We start from the raw sequence: 20,539 nt of genomic DNA, 5'->3' as shown, positions 1-20,539 counted from the left end.
CAATACAGTAAAGACCAAAGCAATGAATTATTTTTACTTTTGTTATTTATGAAATTAGTCTTATTTAATTTACATTTATTTTCTGACTGGATGCCTAGATGGTTGATTAAAACATTTTTGTAAATATGTGAATTTGGAAGTTAAAATGTTTATTGTAGACATTTTCTGTAAAGCCATGGATAGTGGAGGGCTTCTAAGAGTCTCCACAACAGATTTAAATGTTTTTGAATCTATTGTAGAAGTTTTCTCCCCAGGCCACCACTGAAAATGGGCCATTGGCTCAGTCAGTCTTTCCAGTTTATCAACGGACAAATAGAAATAAGATTTGGGAAGCACAGTAACTATTTACATAAAAAGTAATGGGAGTATGAAAACTCACCAGACATTCGCACCAGTTTGTCCATACAAAACAAGTGCAAAACTGATTACAGGGACACAGGCTGCCAAGTTGTTGGATACATTCCCTTATGTAACAAATGAATCTTGGGTAGGTTTTGTCAAAGGGAGAGCATATATGGATCACTGAAGCATTCTGCTGAGTGCTGTTGCATGCATGGATAGGGAAGGACAGGACATAGCAGGAATAATGAACCTACTGAAAACATTTGACATAGCTGGCATTTATGTTTGAAACAATGAAGCAAGGGGTGGAAAGGGGCGAATATTTGTAGTGGATTAGAACATTGTATAGAGGGCTTTGGCTGACAATTGCTGTGAATGGTAATACTTGTGACAGGGTATAGATAGATCTCACACACAAGCACACACACACATACACCCATATACTTACAAAGACAGTTTAGTGTAGCCTGTCAATGTGAATACCTAGAGAAAATCCACATAGACAAGGGGAGAACATGCTGAATGTGCACCACCAGCCTAGGTCACTTAGTGACTTATCTGGTAAATAACAGCTGACTGCATGAGAGGCACAGTACTACAGCAGTTAGTGTTTCTGACTTATAACTCAAGATCCTTGAGTTCAGTTCCCAACACGGCTGTCTTCTCTGCAGTGTATATATGTCCTCCGTGTGTTCTTGCATTTTTGCCAGATGCTTCATTTCTTTTCCATGTCTAAAAGACATGCATTAGGTGAACTGGTGAGCCTCCAATTTCCAAAATTAGATTTTCCTCCCTTACACCCTCTGGATGTTTAGCTAGATTCCCGCACCCCGGGGACCCTAAACTGAATCAAACTGGTATCGGAAAATGAATGAGTAGAAGAAATTTGATGAACTTCCGTGGTAGAAAAGACCACTTTCATTTATAGGGATTTATCCAGTCGACAGTCTACTGGTAGTAAATTTTAAATGCCCATAATCTGAGTGAGTGCATGGAGTCATAACACATGATAAATGCCTGTATGTTATTTAGATGCACTCTTAAATCCTAAAAGAACCACATATTCATGTTTCCTATTCCCACTTGCACACACACTTCCAGGAGGAATCAAGGTAAATAATATTGTATACAGGCAGCAGAAAGCTACCCAAATAGTGTATTGTATGTTTACTTATGTTATTTCTTAATTTTAGTAAATGGTTGCTTTAGCTGAGCAGAGCCAACTCATACTAGAGACCCAGAAAAAAGCTCAAAGCAATTCTGGTAGTATAAGAATAATAAAAATAAACATTTCTGGTTATAGTTTGTGAATTAAAATACACACACACACATAACCAGTGTAAGACTGGTGGCAATAATACACACCCATTGTATTTTTTACTTTATATAACCTGTAATATCATTCTTAACAGAGGTTACCGGTAGTTTTTTTTTTCTGAATTCCTTATTTTTGAGATTATAAATGTAGCGGGCAACTCTAATAAACTCACTAAAAAGAATGGCTAGATTAATGGGCCTAAGAACTGTAGCTTAAGTACATAGTACTAGAAAGTTATGACCATAGTTGTCTTTGTATTCATAAAAATACATTAACTAAGCATCAGGTATTTATACGGTTCTACACAATATTAACACAAAAAGTAATGTATGTTATAACTGGAAAACAAGAGATGATCTAGTTATATTTTCAACATTTTCCAGAGGGATCAGAATGAAGTCTGTAATCCCCTGGCTCTGCAGAAGCCTAAAGGTATACCATGCACAAGGTGTTAATAGCTATACACTAGTCTTTAGTACTCACCAAATTAAAAAAATAAAATAAAAAGATTGCCAAAATTAAGTGACAAAATTCAACCAGCTAATAGTTTTCTTTCTTTTAAAGGAATATTAGAAATTTTTTTTTTCAAAGTGGATGTGATGTTTTGTGGTCTGGAAAAGGAAAACATTATCTATCTTTACAAAAGTAAATTTTTATTCAGAAAATTCCAAAATAATGTTCCTATTTTGGATGGGACACTGTACAACATTTTACATTTCTCTCCTGGACAATAGGAATATGGAACAAACAGCAGCCCTCTGTACACAAACTGTGAGTACTAACTGGAGATGTGTGTGGTGTGTTTGTTTGTTTATTTGTCAACTGGGTAATCAAACTGTTTCTTCTTAGACCCTTTTCAATGCACACACACACACACACACACACACACACACACACACACACACACACACACACACATATACACACATGTATTATATATATATATATATATATATATATATATATATATATATATATATGTGTGTGTGTACGTATATATGTATATATGCCACTTAGTGTAGCCAGATGTATCTGGAATATGGGAAAAAAGATGAGTTCCAAGAAAGGAAAATGAAGACATGAGGTAAACATGAAAAACTCCTCAAAGACAGTGACCAGAAGTTAGGGCTGAACTCTGGAAGTATTACATAGAAATCCTGTCCTACCATACATAAGATTATTGTACCAGCATAGGGCCCTAGGCATGGCTAGTTATCATATACAGGCTTACTGTACTAGCATAGGGCCTTAGACAGGGCCAGTTACCATGCATGGGCTTACTGTACCAACATAGGGCCCTAGGCACAGGCAGCTACCATGCATGAGCTTATTGTACCAGCATAGGGCCCTAAGCAAGGCCAGCTAGCATACATAGGATTATTGTACCAGCATAGGGCCCTAGGAATGGCCAGTTATCATGCACAGGCTTACTGTACTAGCATAGGGCCATAGACAGGGCCAGTTACCATGCATGCGCTTGCTGTACCAACATAGGGCCCTAGGCACGGGCAGCTACCATGCATGAGTTTGCTGTACCAGCATAGGGCTCTAGGCACAGCCAGCTACCATACACAGGCTTACTGTACCAGATGCAGAGATATGTTACAACAGAGATGTGAAAGAAAAAGTAATGATAAGACAGCACATGATGATGGCACTGACTTGATCACATAGCCTGTAAGGAGTTGCAAGCAGCAAAACAGTATATGCTGTCAACAATATAGTCCATAAAAAGAGGATTTTGCAGAAGGAGGGTGTGCAATCCAGTCTGCACATAGCCATCTAAGCTGTGCCTCATCATTATCTGTTATGAAGTTCCTTTCTAGGGCACATGACATAACAGTAGTTTGCAGCATGCAGCAAGTTAGTAACCTGAAATATCTGATATCCTCAAACACATTTTAAGCCTATACTAGAATAATGACAAGCAAATGACTATCCATCATACAAGCATATTCGTACACACCAGATGAGCCAAGAAAGAAAATAAACAGTGGATATGGATTGCACACTTGTACAGCATTTAGCAACACCGCCTTACAGCACTTGGTTCCTTCATTCATTTTCTGGCTGGAGTGCCCCCTCTTTGAGTCTATATGTTGTCCACGTGTCTGCATGAGATGCTGTAAATGAATTTGTGATTCTCCAAATTGCCCATAGGTGCACCACATGAGAGTCATGTGTGCATTATTTGATAGACTGGCATGCTATCCAAGTTTAGTTTCTCTTTCTTGTAGCTAGTGTATGCCAGCATAGAGTCTTGACTCCCACAGTACCCAGAACTGCACAATACAAGTCTAAAGAATGAATAAATGAACCATAATCAGTAGCAAAAGAATATACATGGTGCTTTTTTTCCCACAGTCTGTATGGTACTGGTCTATAGAGTCATGGAGGAGGCAGTACTTGATGCAGCACAGATAGATGTTACTAGGGGAGGTATATAATACATCTGAAAGCCTGCACAGACATGTTAGATAGCACAATTTACATTTAGCCATTACCAGCATGCTGCTGTAGTGAAACATCACTTCCACATCCAGCAGCTTATATCAACAGAGATACATGTTGCAAAAAGCTGTGGTGCTGTGGCACTCTGTTTCTGGCCTCTGACACAGGAACATTGTTTCATTTCTAGGTGCAGGGTCTATGATGCAAGAGTGAATGACAGATTTGAAATTGCTGCTTTGCTATGAAAAATGCAGTCTTAAAATACATTTTGACAGCAATGTTTAAATAATCAGTACTTTCTGCGGGTGACAAAGTTCTCCACATACCCAAATAACCATTTACGTAAAATAATAAAGTCCTGGATTAATGCTTCTAGGGGAAAGATGATTTCTGGAAAGCAACACAAATTATTTAAACAGACAGTTTCAAACAAGTGTATATTTCACAAACTATTTTCTCTGTCATTGGTTGGGGAAAATAACATGTTGCTTCAGCACTTCAGTTTAATTTTGACTCTGGGGCAATGTGCTCTGGCACTCTTTGCCTTGTTTCTGGAGACACTGGGGAAATCTACCCTATGACACTCTCCATCAGAGGAAATCTCTAAGTCAGCATTTCTGGACACAGGTTGTTGTGTCTTTCGGCTTTTCCCGGTTAGGAGTCGCCACAGCAGAATTCCGGTCCACTAATGATTGGCAGTAGATTTTTACATGCTGAGTTGCCGGCCCTGACACACAACCTTCAACGAAGGTATGCCCATTCATGTATGTCTCCACACAGAAGACGCTCTAGCTGAGAATCGAACAGGACAACGTCTTACTGTGAGGCGACAACGCTACCGCAGCACCACCACCGCAGTCATTTCTGGACACAGGTACACTACAATAAGTATATCTGCAGTAATGGCTCTTCTTCATACTGTACCAGGAAGTGCACTATTATATGTAGAAGCAACCTGACTCTACACCTGTCCTAGTCACTATCTTGGCATGCTACACCCCTTGACACAGCCTAAGATCTTCAGAGACATAATTTATAGCTACAACTCTAACCATCAGTAGTACTAGGGATAGGACCTTTACTAAAAATATTTCTTATCAATGGAATTAACTGCCAGACTATATCAGAAAACCTTCCTCTGCACTGAGCCTCCAAATCTCATTATGGCAACCTCAGCATACTCAACTAATGCAAACTGGGATCCTTACTGAAAGTTTATCTTGAAGACTCACAATTCACGAAGAAATGATAAGCGTGGTTATCTTTTCTTTAGCAATATTTTATATTGCTACACACTAGTTCAATTTAAAATACATAAGATGGTTTTAGTTTTGTTAATGTTACTTTTAATGCATAAGTCCAGAAGTGCGTTTTTGGAATCCTGTGGTACATGAAGTACGTTTGTCATATTCTTACCTACAATTGGCTTTTAAAAGTCTGTTTTCTTGTTTCAGGTTCCAAATTTGCACTATTCTGAGGAAACTGCTTCCTACCTACATTAAAAGGATATGCTTTACTACATTCAGTATTTCATTTAGTTCTTTTACACATCCCATTACAAATGTAGTAACTTTACTATTTCTGTAATACTTTTCATATTTTCATTGTTTATGCTCTTTACAAAACGTAAATATTTGTTATAATTTACTTATTGTTGTTTTTGCTTCTATGTGTTTTGGGATGTTTATACTTTGGTTTTCTATTTCTTCACAATATTTCTTAAATAAAAAAGATTTAAAAAATCATTAAGACTCACTACATTTGTGTGTCAAAAAAGAGACAGCAAGACTATTTAATCTGTTCTGTGTGTTCCATCCATCTGTACATTCCCTTAATCCTTTCTCCATTACAGTCTTGTCTGTGAATACTTTTGGGGTTCCAGGATTTTGTTAGTACATAAAATCTGCAGACTGTGACCCACATTTCCTCTACGTTTCTTTTCAGGATGACCCATGCATGTACACTAGATACAACCTTGTGCACCAATTTGATACTCTTCCTGTTTCTTCTAGAAATAGGTGAGACGAACTCTATCTTGCCTGGTCTCCAAACATATCTGTTTCTCTCCATCCTTACGATTTTTCTTGTGGATTTCCTCCTCTAAATTTCTTTTAACAAATGCACTTTCCTTTCCTTGTTTGACCTACACAACTGCTCTATGAGTGGTGTGATCAAGGCCTGTAGAGAAGTATTACTTCATTTCTTCTAGAGTCCGTCTGCTGAGGATACACCATAGCATTATGTTTAGCATAGCCACTGCCCTCTCATATTGCTCCAGGTGGTTTTGTTCAGGAATGACCACTCCCCCCCACCACACACACACACACACACACACACACACACACACACACATTCTTTTCCTGCTCTGTGGCCATCAGTTCCACTTCACTGAGTCGATTGCTTAGATCAGGTTTATTGTGCTTCAAATACAACTTGGATCAAACCTTAACTGCCATGTGCCTCCCCCATTGATCAGCCACTGTAAATTTTTCTCTAGACACAATCACCCCATCTTCCACTGCTGCACCCCTTGACACACCCACCCCATCTTCCATTGCTACACCCCTAGACTCACCCATCCCACCTTCCACTGCTGCATACCTAGACACACCCACCTTATCTTCTACTGCTGCATCCCTATACACATCCACCTCATCTCCCACTGCTGCACCCCTAAACACACTCACCCCATCTTCCACTGCTGCACCCCTAGACACACCCACCCCACCTTTCACTGCTACACCCCTAGATACACTCACCCCATATTCCACTGCTGCACCCCTAGACATACTCACACCATCTTCCAATGATGCACCCCTAGATACGCCCACCTCACCTTCCACTGCTGCACCCCTAGACACACCCACCCCATCTTCCAATGCTGCACCCCTAGACACACCCACCTTGCCTTCCACTGCTGCACCCCTAAACACACCCACCCCATCTTCTACTGTTGCACCCCTAGATATACTCATCCCACCTTCCACTACTGCACCCCTAGACACACCCACCCCACCTTCCACTACTGTACTAAAGAGGTTGACTCTGTTCCCTCAGACACATCTGTAACAACTACACAGAGCAGTACTTTGCCTATATCCCTGTGGCTACCACTCCAGTAGTCACTTTCTAAATTTCTTACATTATCCTTCTCAGGAGAACCCTCTCTAGCTACCATTTAACGCTGCAGCAGATCACATCCTTACTCTTACTCTTAGTCTAGTCTAGCTTCCCTAGTAGCCTCCTGTCTGAAACTGAGCAAAAGCCCTTGCTGACATCTCCTTAACTACATGTATTGGTACTGACCTATCAACTTCACCTGGAGTCCATTTGGAGAACTTTATCAGGTTTGAATGACAGGTCATTTTGGCCATGACCCATGGTTGATTTTCAGGAGATTTTTGTCTCTAAAAAGACAACTAGTATTCCACTCAGGATTCCTTCCATGGCTTTCCCTGCCGTATAGCTGTTAAATTATCGGGCATGTATTTTGGTGAATTGTCCTGCTTCCCCTTCCATTCTTAATAGAAGAGTTCCTTACTTGCTGCCTTCCAGCCATTTGGCCTTTCTGTACTATCTTATACTGTACTGGAGATTTCATTCAGAGGTTTGTAAGAACACTGATTAAATTTTTGAAGACTCTAGCAGATACCACATCTGTTCTTTGTACATTATCCTTCCTAAGGCAACCATTCCTTTTCTACCCTCTTCTGTTTCTATACTGGTGTCTATCAATTGTTCTATCCATTCTGCCCTGTATCCATTCTAGGTGAGTACTGGCCCCTAAACTGACTAGTTTTCCTGAAAGTAAATGAAAACAATGATGGACTTGAGGCACACTTCTGGACTCCTTATTTTTAATTTGAACCCAGGACTCACTCAAAAATGACAGCTGACACTGTGGTTATTGGCCCAAATGTTCTTAACTATTCTGAAACTAAATGAAAACAATAGCCGTTGGACTTGATCCACACTTGTGGACTCCTAATCTTAATGTTGAGCCTAGGATTTCTTCAAAAATAACAGTTAGCTTGGCAGGCACCGGCCCCTACATTGCTTAACTGTCTTGAAACTAAATTAAAACAATAGCTGCTGGGTCTGATACGTGCTTCCCGAATTTGGGGACATGTCTATCTGTGCTGCAAATGGTACTTTGCTCTGTCCTGCTGCCTGATAACCTGCTGTTAAGGGGGTCCTTGCAAATCCATTCTGGTTTGTAAAATAAATCAGAGTTAAACAAACTAGTTATGTGTAACCATTCTGCCATCTGTCCTACCCCACCATTTTGGTCACCTTAAAAGTAGAGCAAACAGGGTAAGCCTGCACTGGATACCTTCTAAATAGACATCTTGTTTCTTACCTCCCCACTTTTATAACAAGACTTTTATGCAACTAGAGTTGAGTATTTCTGCCAATGGCTAAGAACCCTAACTTAATTTCAGACACTAACAGCGCTGATTGGCTTTGGTAATGCCATGCAGTGGGCAAATGCTGACTGTTAATGGGACATTGGAAAAAGCCTTGCTGTACTTTTCACACAGTTCTAGTTTCACTCACCCCTATTTCAATTAATTTATACGTATTTATCTAGCCACGCAAATCAACAGTTCCTTCCTCTAAACAGTAGCAGACCAAAAGCAGTCAGTCATCAACTATGAACACATTCTCATCCAAGAAACAAAAAACACATTTGAAACAATCTGGCCACTTTCAAATAAACATGAAGAGAAAATTCTTTAATGCTTTTGTGATGACCGTGCCCTGGCCCAGCAATCAAGGAGCCTCAATCCTCACCACTAACACCTGGGAGGTCGTTTCCTAACAGAGGAAAGGATAACTAATACACACAGTAAAGTATAATTTCCCTTAAGTGCACACAGAGATCACAGTCAGTCTGGGGCTGGTTGCTCCCTTGCTCACCAGGTCCCCAATAAGACTCCCCACTGGCACAGCTATAGGGTCCAGGTCTCAGCCTAGCTGGGCAAGCTAAAACCTCCAGTACCCTCTCTGTCCAACCAGTGCTTCGTGTCCCTGCCCAAGTAGCTGACACACCACACACACTTTGAGATAAGTATTTATACAACTTCACAGACACTCCTGGAAAAGGCTGACACAGATTCTCCAGCTGTGCCCCTTTACCCAGACCATATGGTAGTAATCCCTGCACCACCCAGCTAATAATATCAGCTACTAAAAGGCCCTTAAAAGGGTGTTCAATTATTACTGTGCAATATTATTTTCCAATGGTAATGTGACTATTCAGTCTAGGCTTATTGGAAGGGCTTAGACAGTAAACTCTATAAATATATAATGTACTCTAAAGCATAATTTATCTCTACATAAACCAGCCACCAGTAGAAGCTTTTAAAAATATTTAATAATACATAATTAAAACACAAGACAAAACTACTACACCACAGAGATATCTAAGAGTTCAGAGATCACACATAAACTTAAAATAATACAGTAGGACAGGTCTGATTTCAAAGAAAAATAACTAATTAATCTTTACTAGCTTTAACTATTCCTACAAGAAATCACAGTGCTAGAAACTTACATGTGAGCTTAGGCAGAGTGCTGAGTTAGATATCCAAGATCAAAATGCTCCTAGTCTCTTGTAAGAAATAGTATTTAAACATTACTAACAAACATGTCTCTAAGGCCCTCCCAAATTACATCGTTTTTGACACTTAGTCTGGAGTGCTCAGGCCACAAACTGCATTGTTTAGCAATCTAACACCTGCTCAGAAACTTACAACAATATAAGTCATTTCACAAGTATACTCTAACAGAAACCAGAACAATAAAGCACATTCCACATCTAAATTCTGGTCATAAATTTTAGCCTTAAAACAATGGGCATGAAACCTTCATTCAGATGCACTGGAGCTGAATTCTAACATGAAAGGGTCACAACATGCTTCACTGGGCCAGTAGAGTGCAATGTTGTCACATATTTTGCAGTTCCACATTTCACAGTATTCTTTTATACTCAAGAAACATGCCTGTATTTTACATTTATTTACAAATGCCAAAATTATATATCAAATTCTATTTGACTAGGCTGGCAGCCTTCGCCCATCTCTCCCCAATCGTCACAACTTTCTTTCCTTTATTCTCACTGAACTTCAGAATAAAACAACTCCCCTTCATTACTTAATTTATATGTAAAAAAAGAAGTCACATGACCTTATCACATAAATTAACATGATAATGTTATATCAATTTAAATTAAAAACATAGTACAATATTTTACAACTTTCTAAACTTAAGTAAACAATCTTAATAATACTGTTTATTTCAATATTATAACCTTTGTACAATTAGAAAACATTTAATGTTTATATGCTCATTTAAACCAAGCATTTTACCTGCCATTCAGTTTCCTTGCACACTAAATGAGTGTTATAATCTCCTGTGAAAGTGTCAACAGGTACACTGTCTAAAACAAAAAAAGTGAACTTCCTAAAATGTTTACATTCCTGTGTGTGCTTAGCTAATGCATTGCTTGCATCCCCTTTCTTAATAGCATTTGTATGTTCATAAATTCACTCGGAGAGTTTTCTGTTGATCTTGCCAGCATAATAAAACATTTACATACTGCTATGTACACTGTGCCAATAGAACTGCAATCATAATGACCCCTTGGCTAATAAGTTTTACCTAGGCTGTTTATATGAACATTGGATGTATCCATTATGAATCTACAAAATTTACATTTTCCACGTCCATTCCATAAATGACATCTTACTCCAGAAATTTCACAATTCCCCACAAATCCTTCAAGCCAAGTTACAGAACAGCTCGTTAATCTGCAGCAGGACTTGTAACATCATGCTGGTAATAAATCCAAATAAATCATCCTTAATGCCATTTGAGACACCTCCAGACTGAAAAACATACCTACAATGATAATTAAAGACAATGATTGCAACACCATACCTTCATTTCTCTAACAAATGTTCCCATCTTGGCTTCTGCAACACAAAAAACAAATGAAATGAAAAGGTCATGGAATGAGCACTATGCCAACATGAATACTTCAAAATTATTTGCGTCAGGTACTCATTTTGTGTCGCATGTGCTTAGTTATCTTTTTTTTTTTTAATTTCTTTTTTTATTTTTTTGTTCTGCTCTGTATTATTATTACAGGAGCCCACAATACCATGTCATCACCTGGTGGCGTGGGAGTTATTTTCACCATGCACACTAAAATACTGTTCTTTTCAAACTTTTTTTACTATTTTTTTTTTTATTATTTGTTTTTCTTTAAAAAAAGAACAAGGAGTCCATGACTCAAGTGCAGATGCTACCAGGCAAGCAAAATGTCTTCTGGTTTTCTCAGTTGAGTCTGAGCTTTGAACTTGTAACTTTAATGCATCATAGATACCAGCTATTGTTATATAAATTAATCTCTTACCTTTAACAAAGTAATTCCTTTAGTCTACATGTATTCTGGCTGCAGGACAGTACAACCCAGTGTTTAAATATAAATACTAAATATACAATAAATACACACTGTGAATATATTTGCTGTATCTACTTTGTTGGATGTTATAGCAATTTGATACACGGTGCCTTATTGTATTTCATTGTCATCTTGCTATGTTATGCATGTAAGTATACTATAATATCATAATTATTCTACTCCTCTAATGAGTCCAGGTCATGTCTGAAAATGGTCAGCAGACCAACCCACCGACTACTAAACAAACAGAAATAAATGAAACAAATAAATAAACAGTACTCTGCACTTCATTGCTTTCCTTTTTTTTTAATTTCGTAAAATCTTTTGGGTTTCTACCATGATGGGAATGGACCCCATTCCTAAGTCAAAGTATGATTAAAGTTCTCAAAGTTAGTATTGTTTCACTCTCTGATGTCAGCCAAAAGTGCTCTTCACAGCACCTGCAGTGTGCCCAGTTATGAATCCTTCTGCAGTTTGTACAGAGATACATGTATTGGTTGTTGTTGTGTCTTTCGGCTTTTCCCAGTTAGGGGTCACCACAGTGGAACTCCGGTCCGCTAATGATTGGCAGTAGATTTTTACGTGCCGAGTTGCCAGCTCTGACGCACAACCTTCAACGAAGGTATGCCCATTCACGCATGTCTCCATACAGAAGACGCTTTAGCTGAGAATCGAACAGGACAACGTCTTACTGTGAGGCGACAACGCTACCGCAGCACCACCACCGCAGTAGAGAAACATGTATTGGTAACATATTTAAATATGATTATAGATTCTTTGTTATAAGACCCATTGCTCCTACTACTACTGGAACTGCCTGTGTATCTTTCTTCCATATTGTTCTTGTTTCTGCCTGCAAATCTTAATATTTTATGACTCTGTGCCTCTCTGCACACAAGACACTGTAGTCACTGGGTGTAGAAATTTCAATGATCAATGCTATTTTTGTCTTCTTTTCATGGACCACTATATCTGGTTTTCTTGCATCTATCTTTTTAACTGTGGGTAATGGGTGATCCCATGTTATATAGACTTAATCATTTTCTATGATGCTCTGTTGCTCATGTTTCCAGTGTTTTTCAGCTATGTCAATACCATAGTGTTTACACAATCCCCAGTGCAACAGGCTTGCCACATTATTATGCCTTTTAGTATACAGTCCTTCTGCCATTAGTATGTCACAACCAGCAATGAGGTCTGCAACTGTTTCCAATTCTCTAGTAAATGTTCAAGACTGCAGCATTAAACTACAAATGATATTCTAGAATATCATTTGGAGTTTGGTGCCGTTGGTGTTTTTTTGGAGCTTTGTGCATACAATTACTGTTTCCAATTCTGTTTTACAAAACCTACAATTGCCTGTTTCTCCCACATGTACAATGGACTTTGTAAACCAACATGTCCATAGCCCATTGTCTTGTGCCGCCAATATTAATCTTTCATTCGCCTCTCCTTAACCACTCCTGCATTTGATTTTGATAAACATGAGGTTCGTTCAGAAGTTTTCTATACTTGCAACTATATTTATCATTTTACACATTCTTTCCTTCTCATCTGATCCTTCACCTTATATTCTTTCTTTTGTTTTTTGGCACATTCAGTTGCCGCCTGACTTTTATCTACTTCTGGTTTAATTTCTATTCTTGCTTGACGTCGATATGCTTCTGCTAGACTAAGCAGGGAAGTCATCTTAGATTTATTCTCCTCATGTTTCAAAACTTTCATTAAATTTGGGTCCTGTAAGGTCAGCAGATATGTGTGCAGTCCCATGATTGCAGATCTATACATGTAATCAGTTTCAAAGAGGCCCATACCTCCTTTGGAACAGGGAATATATAATCTTGGTATGCACTAGTTTTATAAATAATCTGGTGAGCATGAAGCATCCTTCTTGTTTTCCTGTCTAATCTATCCAACACATTTTGGGGCCAGTCAGTCACTCCAAACCTGTAAGTTAGGACAAGAAGACCAAATTGGTTTATAGCTTGAATTTTGTTCCTACATGTCAACGCTGTTTTCAGGATTAATTTAAGTCTTCTAAAGTATTCCCTACTAAGTATTATTCACATTTGTTCATGCTTTATTGTTGACCCTTCATCAGTTCCCAAATATTTATACACTCCCTCTTGCTCAAGTTCTTTTATATCACATTCTTGTCCCAAACTGATGTTTTCTTGGGGCTGCAGTTTTCCTGCTTTAAAGGTTGCTTTTGCACACTTATCAAGACCAAATGACATTCTTATATCATCTGAAAAAGTTTTCACTACTTGCAGTTGTGCTTTCAGTTCCTTATATGATGAGCTATACAGTTTTAAATCATCAACAAAGAGGAGATGAGAAGTCTTTACACTGTTGTTTTCTGGGAGCCAAATTATAACCATGGTCTAATCTGTTAAGTAGACAACTTAATGGGTCAATGGCAAGACAGAATAGCAGAGGTGACAGGGAGTCACCCTGGAATATTTCCCTTTGGATTTTTATCCCTGGAATAATAACGTGTCCTTTATCATGGCTTAATTGCAAAATGGTCTGTCACTGTTTCATGGTCATTATAATGTAGTTGATCACTGTAGGATGTATCTTATACATTTTAAGCAATCTTTTATCCATGAATGTGGGATACTATCAAATGCTTTCTTGTAGTCAGCCCATGCCATACATAGATTCTTCCCATTTTTACAGTTCTCCATTATGACTTTATTTAGCAACAGATGATCCTTTGCTCCATATGACTTTCTTTTATTGCCCTTTTTTTCTTTTGACTTGATTGAGTTTTCTTCTAAATGACTATAAACTCTGCCGGCATCAGTTCCAGTGTATAGTTTATACATAGTTGGAAGGCAAGCTATTGGTCTATAATTTTAGGGTAGCTTGCAGGTTCACTCAAGTAGGAGCATTGTTTTTCCTGTTGTTAGCCAGGTTGGTGTTTGCTCAGGGTGCGCATATAAATAGTTCTTACTCATGGCTAAATCTTCGTGCAAAGATGTTAATACTTTTAACCAGAAGTTAGGTACTGCATCTGGACCAGGTGTTTTCCATTTAGAGACTTTTCTTAATTTTGTTTCAATCTCTCTGTCTGTTACTTCATCCCATTTCATATCCTGTACCTTCAAACTTCATATACTTTCTTTTACTTCTTCTATCCATTTAGCAACTTTGTTAAGTTCTACAGGATCTGCATAAATACTTCTCCAAAATGTACCTATTTCTTCTTTTTGGGTGGTCTTTCAATTCCATTTACCTTATTTCACAATTTTCTATAAAACTTTTTGGGGTCATCAATAAACTGCTTATTTTGTACTTTTCCTTTATATTTATCTGTGTATCCTCTAAGTTTTTGTGCCTGTGCTTATATTTTTAGTTTATTTGGGGTAGTACATGATAGCTCCTGATCCGTTATAATATTGTGCATTGCTTTTGTCACGTCTATCTTTCTGAGTATTTTTGTTGATCAGTTCCCTCTTTTATACTCCTCTTACAGTGACACTTCTTGTCTTAACTGCTTTATAGTTTTCTCTATTTGGTACTAACATGATGGTATTCAATTTCTCCCCTTCCTTTCCCTTACTACCCTGTGTTCTTGTGGTAGAATCTTATCTGTAATTAATTTAGCTGCACAGTGATATATCCTGTTTACTTCTGTTATATCGCTTGGATCTCTATGGACAGTCCTAATTACTGTGCTCATTTTTTTATCAAACTTCTGGCTTTTGACATTTTATTGACCTTCTTCAGTCTGTTTCTTTAATTTATCTATCTCTATAAAACAAGCAGCTCTTTTCTTAGCTCATTTTCTTCTAAACTGAGGGCACATTTATTGTTCTCCATTTCCTGCAGGCATTCTATAGAAAGTTCTATAGCATCTTCCTGTGGCACATTCTCTTCAATTTCATCCTGTGCCGTCCATTGCTTTGTCATTTGGGGACTCTTTGGCCTATCACTCCTAAACATTGACTGTTCCAGAGTTGCTACAGTTTCCTGTTCCTTTCCTTGCTGTCCAGGTTCAAGTGAGCATTTATACTGGTTTCCTGTGGAAGATTCCAAAATATCTTCATATGTTAACTGACTATTTTCTTCCCATTCCACTTGTTTCTCCGTGTCTATTGCTCTATCCTGTTGTGGTGCTTTCTGAGTTAGATTTTCTACACTGAATCCTTTACTTTGCAGGCACTCCATAATCTCAGTTTCTATTTCTTTAACTTCATTACTGATCTCCTTTTCTACTTTTCCTCTGTCTTATTTTTTTGTATTGTAAAGTTTTCCATGTCAGGATTCCTTTGCCTATATTTCTCTTCAAATAGCTCTGGTGTTGCTCTTTTTGTATTGATCAGTTTTGCTTTCTCCTTTGCATAAATGTTACACCATATTAAATCTCTTTTTCTTCCCTATGTCCATATTTCCTTTTCACATGTCTCCTGATCTTCCTGTTTCTCCTTACTTTGGGGACTCGTTCCATCATGCTGTGATGTAACCTGTGTTAGACCTTCTACACCAAATCCTTCACTTTGCAGCCATTCCATAATTTCGGCTTCTATTTTTTAACTTCTGTATTACTAATCTTCTTTTCTACATTCCCTATTTGTGATATTATTTTTCTTTATTGTGAAATTTTCTATATCTGGATGCCTTTGCCTGTATTTCTCTTTGAATATCTTTGGGGCTGACTTTTTGTATTGATTAATTTGGCTTTTGACTTTGCATAAATATTGTACCATATCAAATCTCTCTTTCTTTCTCATGTCCATATTTCTTTTTTTATACTTTTCAAAAATCTCTAGGTTTTGTTGTTTATATTTTTGCACTTCCTCAGATGCTTCTTTTTCTAAACAGATCAGAGTTTATTGGTCTATATAATGTTTTTCAAAAATCTGTTGTATTAATGAACACAAATTTTTATTTGAGGCTTATGACAGTTTTTCTTGTGAAAGTATTTTTCTTTCCTGTGATTTCTCCCTTAAACTTTTTGTATATCTTTTATCTGGAAATTCTGGGCTTTTTGCATAATAGTGTTAAGGCTGTAAATAAAGGAGTCCATCTCTTGGCAGTAGTTCAAATTCTTTATTTATCACACATGCATGTGGGGGACAAAGTTTCAGTAACAGAGTCTCCCCGAAGTACAAAAATCTTTAGCTTATATACCTTTTAGTATGCGGCATCAGCAGTTTGTTAAGACAAAGAAGTATAATACTGGACAAGTTTCAAAATATATATATTCAGTACATTAACATCTCTGTTGCTAGGTTAGGCAGATTTGGACATTTGACCAATTAGCTCTATACACATTTCAGACTAGATCAGACTGGCCCCTGTTGCTGGGGTCTTAGGCAGAAAGTCTTAACTTCCTTTAAAAACATGTTTATCAGTTAAAGTCTAGCTGTCAGCAGTTTTACACGGAAAACACACGTCATCAGATTTCAGCAGTTGCACACATAAGGTTAATGATTCCTAAAGACAAGACCCTTCCTAAAAAGGACAAAACACATACAGATTAGTACATGCCCAGTACTTTGTATTTCTTTCTATGTGCCTTCAGTCACATGCTCAGACCCTTCTGCAAGAACATACATTTCTGTTTTATTTTTCCCTTACATAGTAACAATACATAATTTCTTTCTTATCCTCAGTAGTCCACTCCATTACCTTTATGGCTCTTTTTTGGCCTGTCAGTTTTTGTGATTTTTTTGTGAACTGCTACTTCCTTCTACAATAGGGGCCATCCTCCCCTTGGGCCTGGCCTAGCCTCATTGTAGGAATGTTTCTGCATTTTGAGGATTTTACACTATAATTTTTCCAGTCCTGGCGCCAGTGCGCCTACCAGGATTGGGCACTTTTTTATCCTGGGTCTTGTGCACCCAGCTGTCTTTTTTAATTTTGACCTACTTCTGTCCATGATATATGGTATATAAAATACAGTCTATATATCAGTGTCGTCTTGTTGAGATTTTGTGAAAAACAGGGTCCACCTCATGAAGGTAGTCAGCAAGACTTGAGGATGAATTCAGTTTCAGCAATACTTCTCTTCTTTGCTTGATTATCATCTCTCCATTCAGACTCCACCTTTCTTTTGTGAAGACTGAAGTGTTAATTCAGTCCCTCTGCTTTTTTACAGTCATTTGTGATGTTCCTCCAATTTTTGTTCACCCTAACCAGGTAAATCTTTCCTTTCCTTATTTCTAGTATGAATCTAAAAAGCCACTGCTTCTCTTCCTGATGCCTTCTGCTAGCTTCCTTTCATCTTGCACTTTCCTGACCTCACTATCCTTGTTACCCTTCTGCTAACGTCCTTCTACTATGCATCCTCCATGCCTCTCCCCTCCCTTTCCACCTCCTCTAGGCCCTGTCTTTTATCCAATTGCTAACCTCATATTCCTGCACAGCCTAATCTGCATTATCCTCTTTTTACCTCCTCCTGATCTGTTTTCATAGCTTGCTTGCTTCTTCAGTTTACTGCCAGTTTCCTACCTCATCCTTGACCCTCTCCCCAACAAAGTAGAATCCACACTACTAGCATGCCACACCACTTTCATTGTCTTTGTATTTTTACCCCTCCCCATTCTACACTGCATAGTAGCATGATGACAGATAGCTAATGTTGTTTTTACCCCAGCATCCATGACCCCTTTGCACTGGTTAGGATCACATCCTAAATTATATTCATTTTTTGCAGTCCCACCCAAGTTCACTGATTCCCTCATCATGGTCTAAGAACTCAACCAACTCCAATACATTCTGTACACTGGTGGTTACATTCTCTCAGTCTTCTTTTATCAGATTCATATCCCTTATGGGTATTACCCTCTTCCCCCTGCACCACTTCTTTATTTACTCCTCCAGTCCCCCACTGAATCTGCTGCACAGTATGTTGCTTTTAAGCACCAGTAAATGCAACAGGTATACCGTGAGTTTGTTCTATCCATACATTGTTTCACTGATGGGATAGAGATGTTTTTGGTACTAAGGTATGTTATAATTCATTTTAAAAAAAGTTGTTATGCTGGCATGGAGCATAGATTTTCCATGTTCTGCTAACAGGAAGGGTAGTTTCTCCTTGGTACAGATGATTTAGTACCAAGTGCAGCAATATGACCTCCTAGAACTTTATGGCAGCAATATGGCAACAATGCACATTGTACAATATTTACCAGCACTGTCCCACTCTGATCAAAAAGACATACATGCAGCAACACGTAACAAGGAGGTAGACATGTCAGACCAGTGTGAGTCTTTTGGAGAGTAATTTGCAATCAGACTGATCACTTCTTGAAGAAGTTGCCCATTTGGTACACACCAGAGTTTATCTCTGGGTTCTTAAGTGTCACTGATATTGATGACACTGTACAGCCACCTGTCCAAAACAAGGTCATGAAATAGTATTACATGTGTACAATTTACTGGGGAAGGCACACGTGGAAATTTCCTAGATGCTCATCTTCATTTAAATCTACTGATATGGACTGCTATCAGATGCAAATAGACCTGGCACAAGGACACCTTGCCCATCTCTATGCACTTGTTTACAGTAGGCCATCATTCACATTTCTGAAATATGTGAATCCCATTACCATCAGTGTGCAATACTGAGGTATACTGTAAGACCAGCGTCCTGCTCACCCCATTACCATCAGTGTGCACTACTGAGCTATAGGACCAGAGTCCTGCTCATCCCATTACCATCAGTGTGCACTGCTGAGGTATAGGACCAAAGTCCTGCTCATCCCAATACCATCAGTGTGCACTACTGAGGTATAGGACCAGAGTCCTGCTCATCCCATTACCATCAACGTTCACTGCTGAGGTATAGGACCAGCGTCGTGCTCATCACATTACCATCAGTGTGCACTGCTGAGGTATAGGACCAGAGTCAGTGTGCACTACTGAGGTATAGGATCATAGTCTTACTAATCCCATCACCATCAATGTGCACTGCTGAGGTATAGGACCAGAGTCCTGCTCATTCCATTACCATCAGTGTGCACTACTGAGGTACCAGACCAGAGTCATGCTCATCGCATTACCATCAACGTTCACTGCTGAGGTATAGGACCAGCGTCGTGCTCATCACATTACCATCAATGTGCACTGCTGAGGTATAGGACTAGCGTCATGCTCATCCCATTACCATCAATGTGCACTGTTTAGGTATAGGACCAGAGTAAGTGTGCACTGCTGAGGTATAGGACCAGAGTCCTTCTCAACCCATTACCATCAGTGTGCACTGCTGAGGTAAAGGACCAGAGTCCTGCTCATCCCATTACCATCAGTGTGCACTACTGAGGTAGAGGACCAGAGTCATGCTCATTCCATTACCATCAGTGTGCATTGGCTGAAACCGGTCTGTGACTGTGAAGACTTAATTAAAGTCTTACTTTTCCTCATTTTGTGTGCTGGCTGTTTTTTCAATATTGGGTTTGTCTTTTTGAGCCGTTGCACTTGCCGTCCAAGTGGAAGATCTAGTTGTTGGATGTGCCTATTAATGTACCAATGTCATCATATATTTTGTGTTGTGTTCTATTTACAGTATTTTCTTTTTCATTTCTCTCTCCTGTGAGCTAATTTCCTGGCTGACCAACAAGTGCTGTCCTGCTTATTTGTGTTGCATATAATTGATGTCTTATTTTCTCTATGATGTTGTCTACTGTTGATTATTTACAATGCCCTAGGTGGTGTGATTAGTATATAGTACATATATGTATGTCTGTCTGTGTGTGTGTGTGTGTGTGTGTGTGTGTGTGTGTGTGTGTGTGTGTGTGTGTTATATATATATATATATATATATATATATATATATATATATATATATATACGTAGATAGATAGATATTTGCATCATTGCTGATAGTGCAACTAAAGCCCCTCCGTCAAAGAAGTTAAAGTAAGAGAATAACTAAGGATAAGGCGTATGAAGATTTGTATGAAAGGTTGGACACTAAGGAGGGAGTAAAGGACCTGTACCGATTGGCT

The sequence above is a fragment of the Protopterus annectens genome, chromosome 7.part0, assembly GCF_019279795.1.
Source record: "Protopterus annectens isolate FY-2018-M chromosome 7.part0, PAN1.0, whole genome shotgun sequence".
Lineage (NCBI taxonomy): Eukaryota > Metazoa > Chordata > Ceratodontiformes > Protopteridae > Protopterus > Protopterus annectens.
This window is presented reverse-complemented; position numbering follows the sequence as displayed.